The sequence below is a fragment of the Artemia franciscana genome, chromosome 5 (genome assembly GCF_032884065.1).
Source record: "Artemia franciscana chromosome 5, ASM3288406v1, whole genome shotgun sequence".
Taxonomy (NCBI): domain Eukaryota; kingdom Metazoa; phylum Arthropoda; class Branchiopoda; order Anostraca; family Artemiidae; genus Artemia; species Artemia franciscana.
In genome coordinates, this window is record NC_088867.1 from 58,355,956 (window position 1) to 58,376,373 (window position 20,418).

At 35.9% G+C, this 20,418-nt stretch overlaps 1 long non-coding RNA gene across 2 annotated transcripts in view; it reads right to left on the reverse strand.

Annotated features, from left to right (window-relative positions):
* LOC136027644 (uncharacterized) overlaps positions 1-20,418 on the reverse strand; it is a 77,950-nt gene that overhangs the window by 26,178 nt on the left and 31,354 nt on the right. The window contains exon 1 of one of the 2 annotated variants that reach the window (XR_010617649.1): positions 18,005-18,112. The exons of the other annotated variant lie outside the window; for it this stretch is intronic. This is a non-coding gene — a long non-coding RNA (uncharacterized LOC136027644). Of the gene's footprint in view, positions 1-18,004; positions 18,113-20,418 lie in introns of those variants that run through there. 2 annotated transcript variants of the gene reach the window in all.

Here is a 20,418-nt window from a genome sequence, read left to right on the forward strand (position 1 = left end):
AATAATCGCAAGTCCAAGATACATGATTGACATAATCGAACTGGATCCGCTCTCTTTGGGGTAGTCGGGAGGGGGGGGGGTAATTCTAAAAAATTAGAAAAAATGAGGTATTTTTAACTTACGAACGGGTGATCGGATCTCAATGAAATTTGATGTTTAGAAGGATATCATGTCTCAGAGCTCTTATTTATAATCTCGACCGGATCTGGTGACAATGGGGGGGGGGGGAAGTCGGGAGGGAGAAACCTAAAACTTGGACAACACTTAGAGTAGAGGGATCGGGATGAAACTTGGTGGAAAAATAAACACAAGTGCTAGATACATGATTGAAATAAACAGAACAGATCCGCTCTCTTTGGGATAGTTGGGGGGGTTATTTCTGAAAAATTAGAAAAAATGAGGTATTTTTAATTTACGAACAGTTGATCGGATCTCAATGAAGTTTGATATTTAGAAGGATATCGTGGCTCAGAGCTCTTATTTTAAACCCGACCAGATCTGGTGACATTGGGGGGGGGGAGTTGGGAGGGGGAAACCAAAAAATTGAAAAACACTTGGAGTGGAGGGATCGGGATGAAACTTGGTGGAAAAAATAATCACGAGTCCTAGATACATGATTGACATAACCGGAACGGATCCGCTCTCTTTGGGGTAGTTGGGGGGGGGTTAATTCTTGAAAATTAGAAAAAATGAGGTATTTTAACTTACGAACGGGTTATCGGATCTCAATGAAATTTGATATTTAGAAGGATATCGTGTCTCAAAGCTATTATTTTAAATCCTGACTGGATCTGGTGATGTTGGGGGAAGTTTGGGGTGGGGGAACCTAAAATCATGGAAAACACTTAGATTGGAGAGATCGGGATGAAACTTGGTGGGAAAAATAAGCAGAAGTCTTGCATACGTGATTTACATAATTGGAACGGATCCGATCTATTGGTGGGGGGGGTTTAATTCTGAAAAATAAGCAAAAATGACGTATTTTTAACTTACGAAGGAGTGATCGGATCTTCATGAAACTTCATATTTAGAAGGACCTCGTAACTCAGATCTCTTATTTAAATCTCAACCGGATCAAGCGTAATTGGGGGGGGGGAGGGGACCGGAAATCTTAGAAAATACTTAAAGCGGTGAGATCAGGATGAAACTGGATGGGAAGAATAAAAACCTGTCTAAGATACGTGACTGACATAACCTGACCGGATCTGCTCTCTTTGGTGGAATTGGAGGGGGGTAATTTTGAAAATTGAGGTATTTTGTAACTTACGAAAGGGTGACCAGATCTTAATGAAATTTGATATTTAGAAGGATCTTGTGCTTTAAAGTTCTTATTTAAATTCCGACCAGATCCTGTGACGTTTGGGGAAGTTGGAGGGGGAAACCGAAATTCTTGGAAAACGTGATAATTGGGGTATTTTTATCTTACGAATAGATGATCGGATCTTAATGAAATTTGATTTTTAAAAAGAATTTATGTCTCAGAGCTCTTTTTTCAAATCCCGACCAGATCGTTTGACATTGGGGGGAGTTGGAGGGGGAAATCTTGGAAAAACACTTGGAGTGTAGGAATCGGGATGAAGCTTGGTGGATAGAATAAACAAATGTACTTGATACGTGATTGACAGAATCGTATTCGATTCGCTCTCTTTGGGGGAGTTGGGGGGAGGGATTCAGTGATTTGGCGAGTTTGGTGCTTCTGGACGTGCTAGGACGATGAAAATTGATAGGCGAGTCAGGGAGCTGAACAATTTGACTTGATAAAGTCGTTTTGCCAGATTCGACCATCTGGGGGGCTAAAGGGAGAGAAAAAATTAGGTATTAATAACTTACGAGTGGGTGATCGGATTTTAATGAATTTTTATATTTAGAAGGACATCGTGACTCAGAGATTTTATTTTAAATCCTGACCGGCATTAAGCCTCTTATTTTAGTTTTTAAATCAATCTATTGATTCATAAAATTTTGTTAGAGCTCATACCATATGATATCTTGGCTCTTAGCTCTTCTCGTCTCGTCACAAGTGCCATATGAGCTCTTAGCTCAAACCTTTTAGTAGTGTTCTACAATTTTTTATTTAAACCCTAATCATGTATTACTTTTGAAAAACTCACTTTTTATTTATAATTGTTAAGCCAGCTTTAATTTATTTTTCTCTTACTTCAGAGATAATGAGTTCTACTCTGAGCAATTCTGATGGTGTAATTCAACCAGAACTCTCAGGCCCAAAACTAATCGTCGTCGTGAAAGGGCTGAGAGACAAGGCAATAGAAGAATTAACTGCTGGGATCTGGCGTTGTTACTTGTGGGAAAACAGAAAAATAATTTTTGATGTTGGATCTTCATTTTGACACTGGCTGTGAAAAACTTTCACCTATCGAGTGCGATGTCTGCCCTGCGGTATTTCGTGATTAAAGAGAATTTGTTCCACATTTTATGGAACACCAAATTGGAGAAACAAGACGATGCCCCATTTGTTTGTGTGAATGTATTGGTGATATAAAACAACATCTAATTATAAAAGGCCACTTTTCGTCGACCCTGTCAGAAGTAGACCTACAAAGAAATACAGTGCTAAGTGTGATGTAGGCAAGAAGCTCTTTTCTCATTCAAGAAATTTGATTAGGAGCCAGAGAGTGCAAACAGGTGAAAAACCGTTTAAATGTGACGTATATAAAAAAGGCTTTTCTCAATCAAGCAGTTTGAATCTGCACCAAAGACTCCATACTGGTGGAAAACTGTTTAAATGTGGTGTGAGTAACAAATGCTTTTCCAAAAACGGCGAATTGATTAAACACCGGAGAACACACACAGGTGAAAAACTGTTTAAATGTGACGTATGTAACAAAGGCTTTTCTCAGTCAAGCACATTGATGTCACACCAGAGATTGCATACATGTGAAAAACCATTTAAATGTGACGTATGTAACAAAGGCTTTTCACAATTCAGTGATCTAATTACACACCAGAGAACACACACAGATGGAAAACTGTTTAAATGTGATGTTTGTGAGAAATGCTTTTCTGAAAACGGGAATTTGATTAAATACCAGAGAACACACACAGGTGAAAAACCGTTTAAATGTGATGTTTGTAAGTAATGTTTTTCTGAAAATGGCAATTTGATTGAACACCAGAGAACACACACAGATGAAAAACCGTTTAAATGTGACTTATGTAACAAAGACTTTTCTCATTCCAGCCATCTGATTACACACCAGAGAACAAACACAGGTGAAAAACCGTTTAAATGTGACGTATGTTACAAAGGCTTTTCTCAATCAAGCCATTTGAAGTCGCAGCAAAGAGTGCATACTGGTGAAAAACCGTTTAAATGTGACGTATGTAACAAAGGCTTTTCTCATTCCAGCCATCTGATAACACACCAGAGAGCACACACAGGTGAAAAACCGTTTAAATGTGACGTATGTTACAATGGCTTTTCTCAATCAAGCAGGTTGAATCTGCACCAAAGAGTGCAAAATGGTGAAAGAAATACTTTTCTCGATCTCATCTTTTGATTGAGGATAACAAACTACATACAAGGTAAAAACTGTTTAAATATGATGCACGTAACAAATGTTTTTCTGAATACGGCGATTTTGTTGAACACCAGAGAACACACGAAGGTGAAAAACAGTTTAAATGTGATCTGTGCAAAAAAAATGCTTTTATTAAGCGGTCCATTTGAACGAGCATAAAAACTACATACAGATGAGAAATCCTTCAAACGGGATATTTGTTAGAAGGAATTCTCTCAAGTGCTTGAGTGCCAATCAAGTATTTCATACACGTGAGAAGAAAAAGTAAATTTGTAGGTGTGTTTTTTTTGTTAAAATTTTGAATTTTAATTAAAAGTAAAGAGAATTTTGAGGATAACCAGCACTAATTACCTCTCAACAATAATTAAAATTAAAAAAAATTGTTCAAGTATAATTAAAAGGTTCAATAGCTACGATTTTGGAGACGACACCTTCCACAGCCTCAGAGACAAGGGTTGTAAAACGTTTAATCCCATCTACCCAAAATCAAATAAAAATTAAAAGGATAATTTGGGAATAATTTCACATTTTGTTTTATCTCTTTCTCGTATTTTTTTGTAGCTTTTACAAAAATTCCGATTTTGTTGCTAGAAATATTTGTAATTATCGTCCAAGTCCACATTTGACAGCAGATATTTTGTTTTAAGTTAAGGTGTTAAAAATAATCTATTAATAAATGTTGTATAATTTCACTTTTCAGGTATTAGATGCTTTAGGATCCAGGGCCCATCAAGTAAATGATTAATCATGTTCAAAACGCTAATTGATTATCATTTTTATTTCTAAATGCCTCTTAATATATAATGAATAAATTTGACGATAAATATAGTCATAATGTTTTAGGTCGTGACCTAAGTTCATTTTGAATAGTAAGAACCATCTCCAGATAGGGTGAAACCTTCCTGAGTCAAATCCCTGCTAAACTATAAATATGTTTCAAATTAAATTTTACATACTTATTTAAAAATGACAACAATAAAAAACCAAAATCTTCTTTTTTAATGACAGAGTAACAAACTAACTTAAATTTTTCATTGCAAAAATTACACAAAGGCTAAAATATATAAACAAAGAATAGATTAAAAAAAAACACAAGAAAGATGCAGACTAATTGAGTGGGATAAGAGGAAAACCGGAACAATGATTAAAAGCTACTGTCCTATTGAATATCCACGCTATAAACGACATAAAAAAAAACTATATTGATAACAGTAGATACTTGCATACATTTTATATCTCAAACCTCAACCACAAAACACACCCACAAATTTACTTTTTCGTCTCACGTGTATGAAATACTTGATTGGCACTCAAGCACTTGAGAGAATTCCTTCTAACAAATATCCCGTACTCTTTGGTGCAGATTCAAACTGCTTGATTGAGAAAAGCCTTTGTAACATACGTCACATTTAAACGGTTTTTCACCTGTGTGTGTTATCAGATGGCTGGAATTAGAAAAGCCTTTGTTACATAAGTCACATTTAAACGGTTTTCACCTGTGTGTGTTCTCTGGTGTTTAATCATATTGTCATTTTCAGAAAAACTTTTCTTACAAACATCACATTTAAACAGTTTTTCACCTGTGTGTGTTCTCTGGTGTTTAATCAAATTCCCGTTTTCAGAAAAGCATTTCTCACAAACATCACATTTAAACAGTTTTCCACCTGTGTTTGTTCTCTGGTGTGTAATTAGATCACTGGATTGTGAAAAGCCTTTGTTACATACATCACATTTAAATGGTTTTTCACCTGTATGCAATCTCTGGTGCGACATCAATGTGCTTGACTGAGAAAAGCCTTTGTTACATACGTCACATTTAAACAGTTTTTCACCTGTGTGTGTTCTCCGGTGTTTAATCAAATCGCCGTTTTTGGAAAAGTATTTGTTACACACACCACATTTAAACAGTTTTCCACCAGTATGGAATCTTTGGTACAGATTCAAACTGCTTGATTGAAAAAAGCCTTTTTTATCTACGTTACATTTAAACGGTTTTTCACCTGTTTGCACGCTCTGGTGCCTAATCAAATTTCTTGAATGGGAAAAGCACTTCTTGCCTACATAACACTCATCTAGTTTTTTCCTCGTATTTGTTTTTGGATATCTTTCTAATTTTCGATGGTTTTTATGGAGCAAGTGACTATTAGAAAATATTTCCGATTTTCTAAGCTTTTCGCTTCTGATTCATGTGACTTTGAGCAACCGTTAGGGGACAGATTCTTTGAATCCACTAGCAATGTATTTCTCAGTAGGTTTACTTCTGACAGGGTCGATGAAAAGTGGCCTTTTATAATTAGATGTTGTTTTATATCACTAATACATTCACACAAACAAATGGGGCATCGTCTTGTTTCTCCCATTTGGTGTTCCATAATATGTGGAACAAAGTCTCTGTAATCACGAAATACCGCAGGGCAGACATTGCACTCGATTGGTGAAAGTTTTTCACAGCCAGAGTCAAAATGAAGATCCAGCATCAAAAATGATTTCTCTGTTTTCCCACAAGTCACAACGCCAGATCCCAGCAGTTAATTCTTCCATTGCCTTGTCTCTCAGCCTTTTCACGACGACGATTAGTTTTGGGCCTAAGAGTTTTGGTTGAATTACACCATCAGAATTGCTCAGAGTAGAACTCATTATCTCTAAAGTAAGAGAAAAATAAATTAAAGATAGCGTAACAATTATAAATAAAAAGTGAGTGTTTCAAAAGTAATACATGATTAGCGTTTAAACAAAAAATTGTAGAACACTACTAAAAGGTTTGTTCTAAAAAAGAGAGAAATGTAGTGAGAATGAACTTTGAATTAGACTGAGATTTATATTCCCCTCTAAAATATATAACATTTTACTAAAATTACATTCGGTAATAAAATTATTAATTCATTAAATCAACATAATTTCTTGTCATATATTTGACACTTTGGAATCACTTCCAGTTTTAATGCACAATGCAACTTGTCCCATCACCCAATTGAACAGCTGTTTATAAGATGCCGTTCAAAAATTTCGTTGAAAGAGTCTAGCCTTTTCTACCTAAAAATATATTGTAAAATTAGAGATAAGGGTTTCGCAATCTAAAAGGTAGTTGTGTAAAGTGAAGGAAATATTTGGATATGGGTTAATAGCCTTGGTGGAGCCCCTTGCATCTATCTCCACCTTTTCCCCCTCCAAATGGGACTGCACTTTATTGGACTTGGTCTGTAAAGCCCAAAAGAAGACACAAGGATCTACCCTCAAATCGGGATTGATCAAGCTCAATCTGAATTTATAATTTCAGTGATCTATAAAATTATTTTTTAAATTTAAAAAGAAAAGCGTTGATTTAACTTAAAATTACAATTAGATATTTTTATATCTTTATACATATATCTTTATAGTAGCATTTTTATTTTATTTTTTTTAATTCAGAGGAATACTGTCTTCTAGACTGGTCCTTTCTACCTTAAATCTACCTGAAAAATCAGGATAGTAGACAGGGAATATCTCCACTACTTTAAAGGAAAGAGGATATTGCAAAGCTTATATTGCAAGATTGTAGCAAGATTATTTAAAGCAAAAGGACCCAAGGGGTTAGCAACTTAATTTTTAAGAAGTTACTGAAAGGAATAATCTAGATTAGAAATCCGAGACACTTTAGAAAGTCGAATCATTTAAGCGGAAAAAGTGACATTCAACAGTCAGACAGAACAAATCTTTGTCGAGGAGGGGCTTGCAACTTATTGTGGTCCGTTTGCCCATTTTGGATTCCTGATTTGCAATATTGGGCTAAAACGAATACAAACTCACTATTTTTGTTTTGTTTCTAATACCTTTGAGGGTAAGATAAATATGTCCTGGTCGATAATGTAATGATTATAAATATATCACTTTAGTTTTACACCACTACAGAAAATTAATTATGTATTTTTGCTAGAATATAGTGATATAAAGTGATACAGCGGGGAGAAGTCCGTATTCTATATTTATTAAATAAATGTAGAATACAGACCTCGCCCCACTACCCGCGGGGTTCGAGGACAAATACGCTTCGCTCTATAGGTAATGTTACCTGTAAACAAGCCCACCTAACGCATTTTTAGTTTGCCCCATGGAGGAGGATAGTCATTCATAAATGGATGCGCTTCTAGAATTAACATTTATAAATGTAATTGTATGGAAACTATGCTTCAAAGAAGCATAGTTTCCAGTTTAGATAGCTTTTGACGAAACTAAACAATTACCAAGGAGGACTTTTAAAATTTTGATTTTTTCCCCATCAATTGACCGTGATGGAAGAGTCATGACAGCCAAAGGGAAGACACGGAGCTTATAATTTTATTTAAGGAACATCCCAATATCTACCATCTGGTTTAAAGCCACAAACACCGCGTTAGGGCGAGATACCCCCTGTCATTTTGTGGCAAACTTTGGTAAGCTGTGCCTAGTTCGCCCTGACTATGTAACACTATGGGGAAATGGAAACAGGACTCAAGCAATTGCAATTTCTAGGATCAAGCGTCTTTTTAAGCGTCAAGATTGATCAGGGGTTCACTACCCCCCTTTTTACCATGGGTTACACATGACTCTACACACCATACTGACAGCTAAAAATTATCGTTTTACTCAGAAATAGCCAAAAAGCCTAGAATTCTACGGATGGCATGATTTGTGACGTATACTCGACAGAAATAGAAAATCGAATTAAAAGAAGTTTTAAACTTAGAACCATGTAATGTAAATGCTGAATAACGTCGAATAGACACGATTTACTACGATATTTGTGTCTCAATATCATTTAATCATACACAATCGAAACATATCAATTCCTCAATTGTAATTAAAGAATCACGAATTACAGTATACAAATTATCAATGACTAGATCATTTGAACATGAAACATTAGCAAAGCTGCGACATGTTGGCCGGCTCTTATGCAAAGGGATACCCTTCAGGCCCATATTCTTCTCCCCCTAACAAAAAATTCCGAGACCTTCACAGTGTTTCCGAGAATTTCTGTATGGTATCCCAATTTTAGAGATTTTTAGTGTATACGTGGGGGGGGGGGGAAACTGCCTTTCAAACAGAAATTATATTTTCCACCTCTTTTTTTATTATCTGGATTATACACCTTCTACATATCTTTACATAGGTTTGTAATTTTACATTGACTAGCCGACTTACTTGCTTAATATGATTATCTACTGCATACAAATAAAATTATTCAATTAATGGCTGTTTCTTTTCCACATGCACACACGTTGGGCATATAACTGATACTTATGTATCAGTAAATTATGTATACTATGGGCATATACTGATACTTATGTTGATACTAATGTATTATACATAGGAAATACTTGAGAATTTGGATTGCCATAATCAGATAGGACAATAACCGGCTAGTTTGCAATGCATTATGATATATAACACATAGTACCGTATAACACATAAGTACCCTTATTTTACTCGGTCATAAAGGCACATTACTCCCCCCCCCCCATGAATAAATCTACAGCGCACAACATTTATATTAAAAGACTATTTCGATAGCCGAGAAAAAAAACTTTTCTCTATAGTCAGAATTGCATTCTAAATCCAAATTTAAGATTCACTTTCCGTCACGACCCCAAGTTAATATTCATAAAATTCGCGTCAATTTTGGAAACATATTTAATGAAGAAAAAATGAATTTTTTGGTCTAAGTTTCCAAGACAAAATCTTCGCAACTGAAGTTGACTTCCGTCAACTTCAGTACACTTTACATATTCTAATTTTGTTTTACAGATTAAACTAGCGACTTATGGTCACTCAACAGATTAGTGTCAAAATTTCGCATCCCTGTGACGACCCCAAGTTAATATTCATAAAATTCGCGTCAATTTTGGAAAAATATTTAATGAAGAAAAAATGGATTTTTTGGTCTAAGTCTCCTAGACAAAATCTTCGCAATAAACACGCAGCTGTCCGTGATCTCTCTTCTGGCAAAAAATATAAAATTCCACATTTTTTCAAATAAGAACTTGAAACCTCTACAATAGCGTTCTCTAATACACTGAATCTGATGGTGTGATTTTTGTTAAGATTCTATGACATTTAGGTGGTGTTTTCCCCTATTTATAAAATGAGGCAAATTTTCTCAGGCTCGTTTGACGGACTAAACTTGATGAAACTTATATATTTAAAATCAGCATAAAAATACAATTCTTTTAATGCGACTATTGGTCACATTAAAAAGTTTGACTCTTTCTCTCAATCCTACTTTATTAAACAGTAAAAAACTTTAGCGTAAAGAGCGGGGCGTTGAGAAGGGAACAGCCCCTTTAATACACGGAGTAATTTCTGTTCGTTTTAAGTTCAATGTCGCTCCTTACTCTCCGTTAAAAAAAAAACAGTTTTTTTTATTTAATTTCTGAACGTTTTTGAATTAATGCATGTTTGATTTTGGCTCTCCGCACATAAATTATTGAAATTAAATTTGCATATTAATTCTTTTTTTGGCTAAATGGCTTTCTCTTAGTTTTGATCAGACGATTTTGAGAAATAAGGGGTGGGGAAGGAGGTTTAGTTGCCCTCCAATTTTTCGGTTACTTAAAAAGGCAACTGGAAATTTTAATTTTTAACGAACGTTTTTATTAGTAAAAAATATACGTAACCTAAGAATAAACTTACATAACAAACTTCTATATTCTTATATTTTTATTATGTATATGAGGGGGTTTGTCCCCTCGTTAATACCTCGCTCTTTACACTAAAGCTTAAGTTTTGTCCCAATTCTTTAAGAATGACCCATGAATCAGAAAGGCCGTAGAATAAATAGTTGAAATTACTAAAGATATTTTAGCATAAAGAGCGAGGTATTTAGGAGGAGGAGAACCCCTCATATGCGTAATCATCTATTTTCGTTTTAAGTTTTAATGCTTCTCCTTACTTTCAATTGAAAACCTTTCTCATGTTTATTTTTTCATTGTTTTTTTTCATAGTTATGCTAGAAAATCCTGCGCCCTTTTCATTGAATTTCTCTCCCCCAAGACATACTCCTCCAATGAAAGATCCTCCCACACAGCCCCCTCCCCCCTCCAAACCAAAAATTTCCCTAAAAACGTCTGTACACTTCGTAATAACCATTACTGTATTCAAACAATGGTCAAAGTTTTTAACTTGTAGCCCCTCCCTCGGGGACTTTGGAGGAGTAAGTCAGCCCCAAATGCATAGTTTTTATGGTTTTTGACTATGCTGAACAAAATGGTTATCTCAAAATTTTGATCCGTTGACTTTGGGTAAACGATGAGCGTGGGAGGGGGTCTAGGTGCCCTCCAATTTTTTTGGTCACTTAAAAAGGGCACTAGAACTTTTCATTTCCGTTAGAATGAGCCCTCTTGCGACATTCTAAGACTAATTGGTCGTTACGAAGACCCCTGAAAAAAAAACACGCATCCGTGATCTGTCCTCTGGCAAAAAATACGAAATTCCACATATTTGTAGATAGGAGCTTGAAACTTCTACAGTAGGGGTCTCTGATACGCTGAATGCGATGGTGTGATTTTCGATCAGATTCCATGACTTTGGGGGGTGTTTCTCCCTATTTTCCAAAATAAGGCAAATTTTGTCAGGCTCGTAACTTTTGATGACAAAGACTAAATTTAATGAAACTTATATTTAAAATCAACATGAAATTCCGATTCTTTTGATGTATCTTTTAGTATCAAAATTCCGCTTTTAAGAGTTTTGTTTACTATTGAGCCTGGTCGCTCCTTACTACAGTTTGTTACCACGAACTGTTTGATAAGTTTTTAATCTGTTGATCTACCTTTCATTTACCTTGCAACAAGGAGATCGTGGCTACTTCCTTGGGCCTGTACAACTTAAATTAAATACATCTGTTTGATCCTTTGTTTGATTTAATTGTATGATGGCCAAATTTAAGCAGTTTGAATTGGTTTTAGCAAATTCCTGGGAATACCTACTATGGCCAGCTAGGTTAGTCCTAAAAGTTAGTGCTGATGCTTAAGGAGGCACTAGCTACTTGTTGTTTTGCTATGGATCGAATACTGAACACCAAGTCATTTAAGCTAGCTTAGCATCTTTCAAGAACCATTCTGATGAAACCGCTAAGAAAACTACAAAGGGGGTCAAAAAAGCATTTGAGGAAGTTCAAACAACACCAGAAATTTATAAAACTGTTTCCAGAAACTTCGCAGCTCTTAATCCAACTCATCCAAGAGAAATCACCAGATTTTGCAATATTAGAAAAATTAGCTGCAATGGAACAATTCCTTGCAGAAACTAAGCTAAGGCTTGATAGCAATATTAGCCATAAGATAGTTGAGAAATTAACAGACAACAGAAGCATTCTTAGACAGGCTAGTCAAACAATAACAAGTAAAATTTATGATGATATATTGCTAGAATATTATCCGAAGTATCAGAGTATCAAACCGTCCCTTAAAAGTCTTATGACTGAAATTGAAAACCTTGAAGAGCAAATTGAAAGACTTGAACTAAAGCTGGATGGATACGACCAGAATGCTCTACTTGACAGTCTTGTGATCCAAGGAATAAAGCAGAAACCAGGAGTGAGTCTCAATACTACTCTGCTTGGTGTGTTCAACCAAAATATAGGTGGCAATATATTGGAAACTGACAGCACTTACCAGTTCAGAATGAACAACACATCACAATCACAAAATAGTTTTGGAAAAGTTCCTCTGGTTTTTGTCAAAATTACAAGTCAAAATTTGGCTTACAAAATAAGAGACCCTTCTGCATGAAAAATCAGGTCTATTGTACACTGTGTGTCATCTTTCAATTTCTTTTTTTTCAGTGCGTCTTTCCTGTGTTATTTTTTATTCTAGTAAAAAAAATGTTTTTTTTGTAACGTTTTTCTTTTTTGATTCATTTAATCTTATTTGTCTTTACTTATACGTTCTTGTCAATTTTTAAGAGTGCTTTTTTGTGTGCGTGTGTCTTCTTTCTTATGTTTTCGCTTAAAAATTTGTTGGCGTCACCTATCCCTAATACTAAATCCACGATTATATCCAGGCTATCATGGCAGGTGCTTCTACTTTGTTCTTACCAAATTTCTGTTTGGTCTGTTAAAAATCCTGAAAATTCAGACACCCAACAGCAGAAAATCCGACCATTTTTCCAACACCATACTTGTCCGAAATCCAACAAATGTCGGACTCAAACCGAAAAATCTGGCAAAATTCCAACTTCAAGAATGAACTTTCTCATTTTCAACAAATTTATTGACCCGTTGATTCCTTGCTCTTTTTGCGGGAAGAAGGCTTGTGTCCTTCTTTTTGCAAGCAGCCGCGCAAGAAGTTCCTTGCGCTGACAAAGATCTTTACGGTTGGGTCACTGTGGACCATGGGCTAATGGGCCTTATGGGCTAGGCCAATTCGGGTTCTTGGACATTGATAGTAGGAACTGACAATCTGGCCAAGAAACTGAAACGAGGTGATGATATCACATGAGTATTCATTTTTTGGTATCAAAACTGGAATCAAAAACCACATTAATAATTTAAACAATTACAGTAGCCTTTGGCCATAGTTCAAAACAACATCCAATTTTTCAAAACAATAAGAAAAAAGCGCTGTAGGTCTGGCCTTGTAGATATTACAAGTCCATGGGGCTATGCACAAATGAGCAACATAAGGCTGATGCCAAAAGCACAGGAACAGTTTATTTATTTTCAGCTCTTGACTTAAGCTCAGCAATTTTTGCTGTGTACGAGTCACCTGAAACAGTGAAAAAGTAATACAAAGCAGGGTTTTTGAATTGATTTTAGGAGAGATATTTGCAACTTATATTTTTCTTATGCTCCTTACCCTCTTATATTGTTCATTTGTGTCTAGCTTAAATCAAAGTTGCAGTTGCACTAGACTGCTGTTGCATTGTTTTAAGAGGTTTTAGTTGTTTTAAGAGAGGAGCATCAACATCTAAGTCATGGTTCTTTCTTTTCATGCTAGACTTGGCCTGCAGGATAGTGGTAAGGGTCACACTTTTATACAAATTCCTATGATCTATTTTAATGTCTTTCAAGGTCAAAAAGAACTGCTCTACAACAGCGTTTGAAAATGGCAAGGTCAGAAGATACTGCACAATACTGACTATGTTGGGGAACCTCTGCACACCATTTGGCGTTTTTATAGAAGCCACATGACGCCTAAAATCATAGACATCCATCACTGCTGGAAGGTCGAAAAGCAGTAATTCTTCTACTATCTTTCTTTCATCCCACAACAGTGCACTATATTTCCTAAGAATCTTTTGCAGAAGACCAATTGCACCTATGTCCAAAGCTTTCGTAGGGTCAAAGATTCTGCACAATGCAAACAGTATGTCCTCAAATGAGAATCACTGCTTGATTTGCATCACTGCTTCCACACATAACTTACGAGCACATTCATAGATGACTTTCTCTTCACATTCATCTGTTTTTGTACTTGGATCTGACTGAAATGATTGAAGAGACTTGTGAGCTGCCATTCCCAAGTACACATCTTCAACTGGAAGATATTCACTTGCTTTGTAAGGGTTGAGATTCAAAGGCAAGGTTGATCTAATGTGGCTAGTCTTCAAAAAATTCATGGCCAGTTTTCTCAAAAGTATCTCCACCTGTACTTTTATTTTGTGGAACAATGGCTTTTCGCTTTGGAAGAGAAGATTAAAATCTTGAAACAGCTCAAGCGCATAGAGTTGGAACTTAAGTTGAATCCAAAGCAGTGGCTTCTTTAGGGCTTGCAATGTCATTTGTCATTTGTGTCAGTGGCATCTTCTGCTGCTACTCCCTGAAAGTAGCTACTAAGCGCATCCCAATTATGCAATAGTTGGTCAATGCACATCTGAAGAGGCAACCAATGTGTCTGACCTGGGGCAAGCACATTCAGGACTGGGGTGTCAGTAACCTTTTGATGCAATTTGAGCTCAGAGTGCCTTTTGGCACTCATGCTAAAGTGGTTATATTCAGTGCAACACAGATCTCCCATTTGCTTTGGTAATTGCTTGCAAGCATAAAAAGCAACCAAATGAATTGAATGGCTGTTGCACTTGACACATATCACAGATGGGAATTTTTCTTTGATTCTGCTTGCAACTGAGTTATCATAGCCAAACAAAATATTACATGTGTCCACATAGAATCCAACCCAGTTCTCTGTAGGTATATCCTTATCTTGAGGAACCTTGCAAATAAGGATGAAAATGGTTTCCACTTTTCCATCACAACACTCAACCATATCTAGGAGGTCTACTTGTATTTCAAACTCCTTATTGCAGAACAAAACTGTAATAGCAAGTTGTTTTCTCACAACCAAATCAGTTGTTTCATCAATAATAAGAGAAAAAGGCATCACTCTCAGCTGATTGCGCACAAATGTACAAAGACTGACTGCAATACAAACAGAAAGCTTTTTGTCAGAAAACTTGTCCTTAGCAAGCCACTTTCTTCTCCCCTTCTTTTTCACTTTTCTTCACCACTAAGAGTTTCAATGTTAGTTTCAGAACTTTCGGAAGATAAAAAGTTGTCTGACATGGCAGTACTTCCTGCAATCAGCCTTAATAAGTAAAACAAACTATTTATATTACAGCAAAGGATCTTAATACAGTATGTTTTACTTCAAAAGGAAAGATCTTCACTGTCTCTTAATTGATCTTCACAAACATTCACAAATACAGTAGGGCTATGATGGTTCAATGCTTTACAGGTAGGGTAACCACTTAAAAAAAAATAATAATAAAACCTCAGCTTTTGAAGATCAGAATGTGATTCTCCTACATTTATGCTTTGATTTGAGGCCAAAGTAACCTCTCTATCTAAGCATTTAAATTTTTTTTTAAAAACAGTATTTTACAGAAGGAAATGTCTATGTTCAACTAGGCTACTGACTTTAGGGTTCTGTCAATCTGGTAGCCAAATTTGAACTATGTGCTTCAATGAAATCTATGAAACTGGGTAGTTTTGAGCTGATTTTGGGTGCATAGGGAACCCCAACAAGTGATTTAGATGGGAAAATGAGAATATAATCAGCAAGGTAATAGTCCAATAGACCTATTACTGCTGTAGGTTGCTGACTTTTCCTCCTTAGTATCAGTAAATTTTTGTCGGCAAGTTCAGCTGCTTTTTCAAACAGTTTGTGGTAACAAACTGTAGTAAGGAGCGACCTGGCTCAATAGTAACCAAAACTAAAAAAATTGAATTTTGATATCAATAGTTACATCAAAAGAATCGCATTTTAATACTGATTTTAAATATATAAGTTTCATCTAGTTTAGTCTTACCCATCAAAAGTTACAAGTCTGAGAAAACTTGCCTTATTTAGGAAAATAGGGGAAAACACCCCCTAAAAGACGTAGGATCTTAACGAAAATGACACCATCAGATTCAGCGCATCAGAGAACCATACTGTAGAAGTTTCAAGCTCCTATCTACAAAAATGTGGAATTTTGTATTTTTTGCCAGAAGACAAATCATGGGTGCGTGTTTATTTGTTTGTTTTGTTTTTTTCCCAGGGGTCATTGTATTGACCAAGTGGTCCTAGAATGTCGCAAGAGGGCTCATTCTAACGGAAATGGACAGTTCTAGTGCCCTTTTTAAGTGACCAAAAAATAGGAGGGCATCTAGGCTCCCACGCTCATTTTTTTCCCAAAGTCAATGGATCAAAATTTTGAGATAGCCATTTTGTTCAGCATAGTCGAAAACGCTAATAACTATGTCTTTGGGGATGACTTACTCCCCAACAATCCCTGGGGGAGGGGCTGCAAGTTATAAACTTTGACCAGTGTTTACACATAGTAATGGTTATTGAGAAGTGTACAGACGTTTTCAGGGGAATTTTATTTTGTTTGGGGGTGGGGCTGAGGAGAGGAGGCTATGTTGGAGGAACTTCCCTTGGAGGAATTTGTCATGGGGGAAGAAAAATTCAATGAAAAGGGTGCAGGATTCTCTAGCATTACTGTAAGAAAACAATGAAAAATAAACATGAAAACTTTTTTCAAATGAAAGGAAGAAGTAGCATTGAAACTTAAAACGAACAGAGATTATTACGCATATGAGGGGTTCTAAAAATACTTTAGCATAAAGAGCGAGGTATTTAGGAGGAGATAAATACCTAGCTCTTTATGCTAAAGTATTTTTAGTAATTTCAACCATTTATTCTACTACCTTTCTGATTCAGGGGTCATTCTTAAATAATTGGGACACAACTTATGATTTAGTGTAAAGAGCGAGGTATTAACGAGGGTACAAACCCCCTTGTATACATAATAAAAATATAAGGTTATGAAACTTTGTTACGTAAGTTAATTCTTAAGTTACATATATTCTTTACTAATAAAAACGTTTGTTAAAAATTAAAAGTTCTAGTTGCCTTTTTAAGTAACCAAAAAATTGGAGGGCAACTAGGCCTCCTTCTCCACCCCTTAATTCTCAAAATCGTCTGATCAAAACTAAGAGAAAGCCATTTAACCAAAAAAGAATTAATATACAAATTTCATTTTAATAATTTATGTGCGGAGAGCCAAAACCAAACATGCATTAATTCAAAAACGTTTAGAAATTAAATAAAAAAAACTAATTTTTTTTAGCTGAAAGTAAGGAGCAATATTAAAACTTAAAACAAACAGAAATTACTCTGTATATGAAATGGGTTGTCCCCTCTGCAATCTCTTGCTCTTTACACTAAAGTTTGACTCTTTGCCACAATTCTACTTTTTAAAACAATTAAAAGCTTTATTGTAAAGAGCGAGGGATTGCAGAGGGGACAACCCATTTCATATATGGAGTAATTTCTGTTCATTTTAAGTTTTAATGTTGCTCCTTACTTTCAGCTAAAAAAATTAGTTTTTTTTTATTTAATCTACATCTAAATTCACATTGAAATCTAAGAAATAATATTAAATAGCTAGGAGATCTTGCTGATTGTTTTAAAAAACACACAATATTGTACTGAATGTAACAGTAGGCTATTTTCAAAATATTTTTTAGAAGAAGAATTTTTTAGAAGGTTCTATTAGAAGAAATTGTCAATTTATGCCACTAGGTGTTTATGTAGCTACCCTATTACAGGTCCAATTTTCCATGCCAGACATTGTATCCTGCTTGGACCAAAATCCACTAAATTCTAATTGGCTGTAGTGCAGTAGGCTATAGAAGAGCTATGAGGGTTCTGTGTGTTCCACAGGCTCAATTTTAGGTAATATCTCTGCTGCAGCCTAATCTTCATTAGAATGAAATTTTGACTTCAAGAAGAGGGACAGGTTTATCAATCTTTTACTACTGTAATCTATATAGTAGGGCCAAGACCCAATTGATTTCTTCTTTTTGGTGGGCTAATTCTTCAAATTTTTCAACATTTTGGACCTGTGGCTGTGAGTAGCCATAGTAGAACTATAATAGCCTAGTTCTCTTGTACTTTGTTGACAAAAGCCAACCAAGTTATTTGATCAATCCTTTCCAATCCTATACTGGCAAAAAGTCTCACCTTAACTTTCCTTAAATCCCAAATTGGTAGCACCAGCAAGCACATATGTGCAAATTTTCAAAAGTTTTGCCTTTCTCAAACTAGAGGTGAGTGGTTTTTAAAAATGACTAACAGAACGGCCCACGAATGTTTCTAGTTTGAAAATACTTGTTCAGGAAAAAAAATCTAGAACCATTCTGAATAGGAAAAATATCCGTTCCTTATTGAAAATCCGACAAAATTATGAAGTCCGACACTATTATTTTTCCGATGAGAGGGCTGAAAATCCGACATAGTGGAAGTACTAATCATGGCGTAATCAGACAAAGGCGAGCATTTGATTGAGCTGGCTTGTAATAATACATTAAATGTATCTAATTGTTCTGTTGGTTTTTCTCTCCTGGGTTGTCTTGAGCTTTTGAAAAAAAGAACCGTTAGATTTAGAAGAGATATTGAATGTGGAAAATGGGATTATGCGGCAAGACGATTATTTAGGGGTCGTTGATAAAATTGAAAGTAAATATAGAAGTAGATTGTTTGAAGAAAAAGTTGGGGTCGGTCAGCTCTCAGTTATACAGTTGAATATTCAAGGCCTTTGTTCGTCTATTGATGAATTTAAATTCCTTTTCTGTGAGTCCCATTCATTCTTTAGAGTAATCGGGTTGTGTGAAACATTTTATATGATATTAATGATTGATTGGTTGATATTCCAGGTTATACGACTGAACGGTTAAATGGGTTGAAACGGTCTAAAGGAGATTTTGCTTTTTACATTGGTAATTGTTTACGGGCTAACACTCAAAATGCCCACGATAACAATGCCTACGAAAAATGCCAACAACTCAAAATGCCTACGACTCTAAATGCCCACGGCTCAAAATACCCACGAATCAAAATGCCCACGACTCAAAATGCCCAAGATTGGATAGATTTTAGGTTTCAGTCCTTAATTGGGGATGAGACGAGGGGCTGCGCACTCCCCAAACCCATGTACACCGGCTACTGGTGCCAAGATGCGCTGGTACGGTGCAGGGAAGGTGCATCCTAGACAGGGTAAAATCCCAAACACCAATCCAAAATAGTAATTTTTAATCAAAAAATCATTCTTACCTTCATGATGCAAGATAACTGGTGGATTTGTATCTCCTGGTTTTGTTTTCTGTGTCGGCACAATTTTATACGACATTGCTTCTTTACTTAAATGCATACAATTCTAAACTGATCAAGAAAAACAGGAAACAATTATTTTTCAACCACCTGGCACCTCCCGGCACCCACCTGGCACCTTCCACTTTTGTCAGTTTTTACCCTGTGTAGGATGAAATGGCACGCTTGTGGCACCTCCCGGCACTTTCCACTTTTGTCAGTTTGGACCCTGTCTAGGATGAAATGACACCCTCCCGGGGCCTCCTGGCACCGGCACCCAGTGAACACGGGTTTGGGAAGTAAGCAACCCCTGTGAGCAAGGCAGGCGTTGTAAGTTATGCCCTGGGGGTGTATATGGTTCTTATGAAAGGGAAACTCATAAAAACTTCATAGAGGACTCGGTTGTATGGAAAATGGAAGTTCTAGTTCACTTTAAAAAGTCAATTGAGATACCTTAACCCTTCACGCCCTTTTTCCCCAAAACCATCTGAAAAAATTTTCTGAGATAGCCATTTTTTAAAATAGTTCAAAACTCAAAAAACAAAAACTCCGGTTTCGACGCAACCTCCCAGAGGCAAGCGTTATAAGTTATGCCTTGAAGGCATGTAAGGTTCTAAATGGGATGCTCGTATCATTTGATTGGAAATTGAAACTTCTTATTCATTTTTTAAGAGTCAAAAGTGATCGGAGGGCAACCCCCCACACTTTTTTTTCCCAATGCATCAAATAGAAATTTGAGACTGCCATTTGTCAATAATGGATCGAAGGTCAGATAAAGGAAAACCCGGTGTTCATACAACCTCCCATTTCCTTTGTCTGGATTAAATAGTTGTTTTCAGAAGATTTTGTCTTGGACATGGTCTAGCGTTCGATAGGAAACTGAAGAAATGTCATTTAGAATGAAAGAGAAAAAATACTGATGTGTTTTTAACCTGAATTTACATTGTTTTTAGCTTTCCTCGCTTGAAGTACCCAAGAAAACCCAAATAATAAAACTGTAACCTGGACACATTTTCGGCCCATTCATAACTAAAAACAGCAGTTTCCAAAAAAAGACTCTCCATTTTCCAAATACCAAAGACTTTTCTTTTTTCAAAATAATAGAGTTTTTAGAGAAAAATTACATTTTGTTAGTGTTAAGCTGCTCAGAACCATATGTTTTTACTATTTTTTGCTGTTTCCCCGGCCTATGTTCATTTTTTACTTAGCTTTCACTACTACTAAAAGCTGCATACCCGCGTCAGAACTTTCCCATTAAAAATTCTAATTCAATATTTTTCCAATATTTA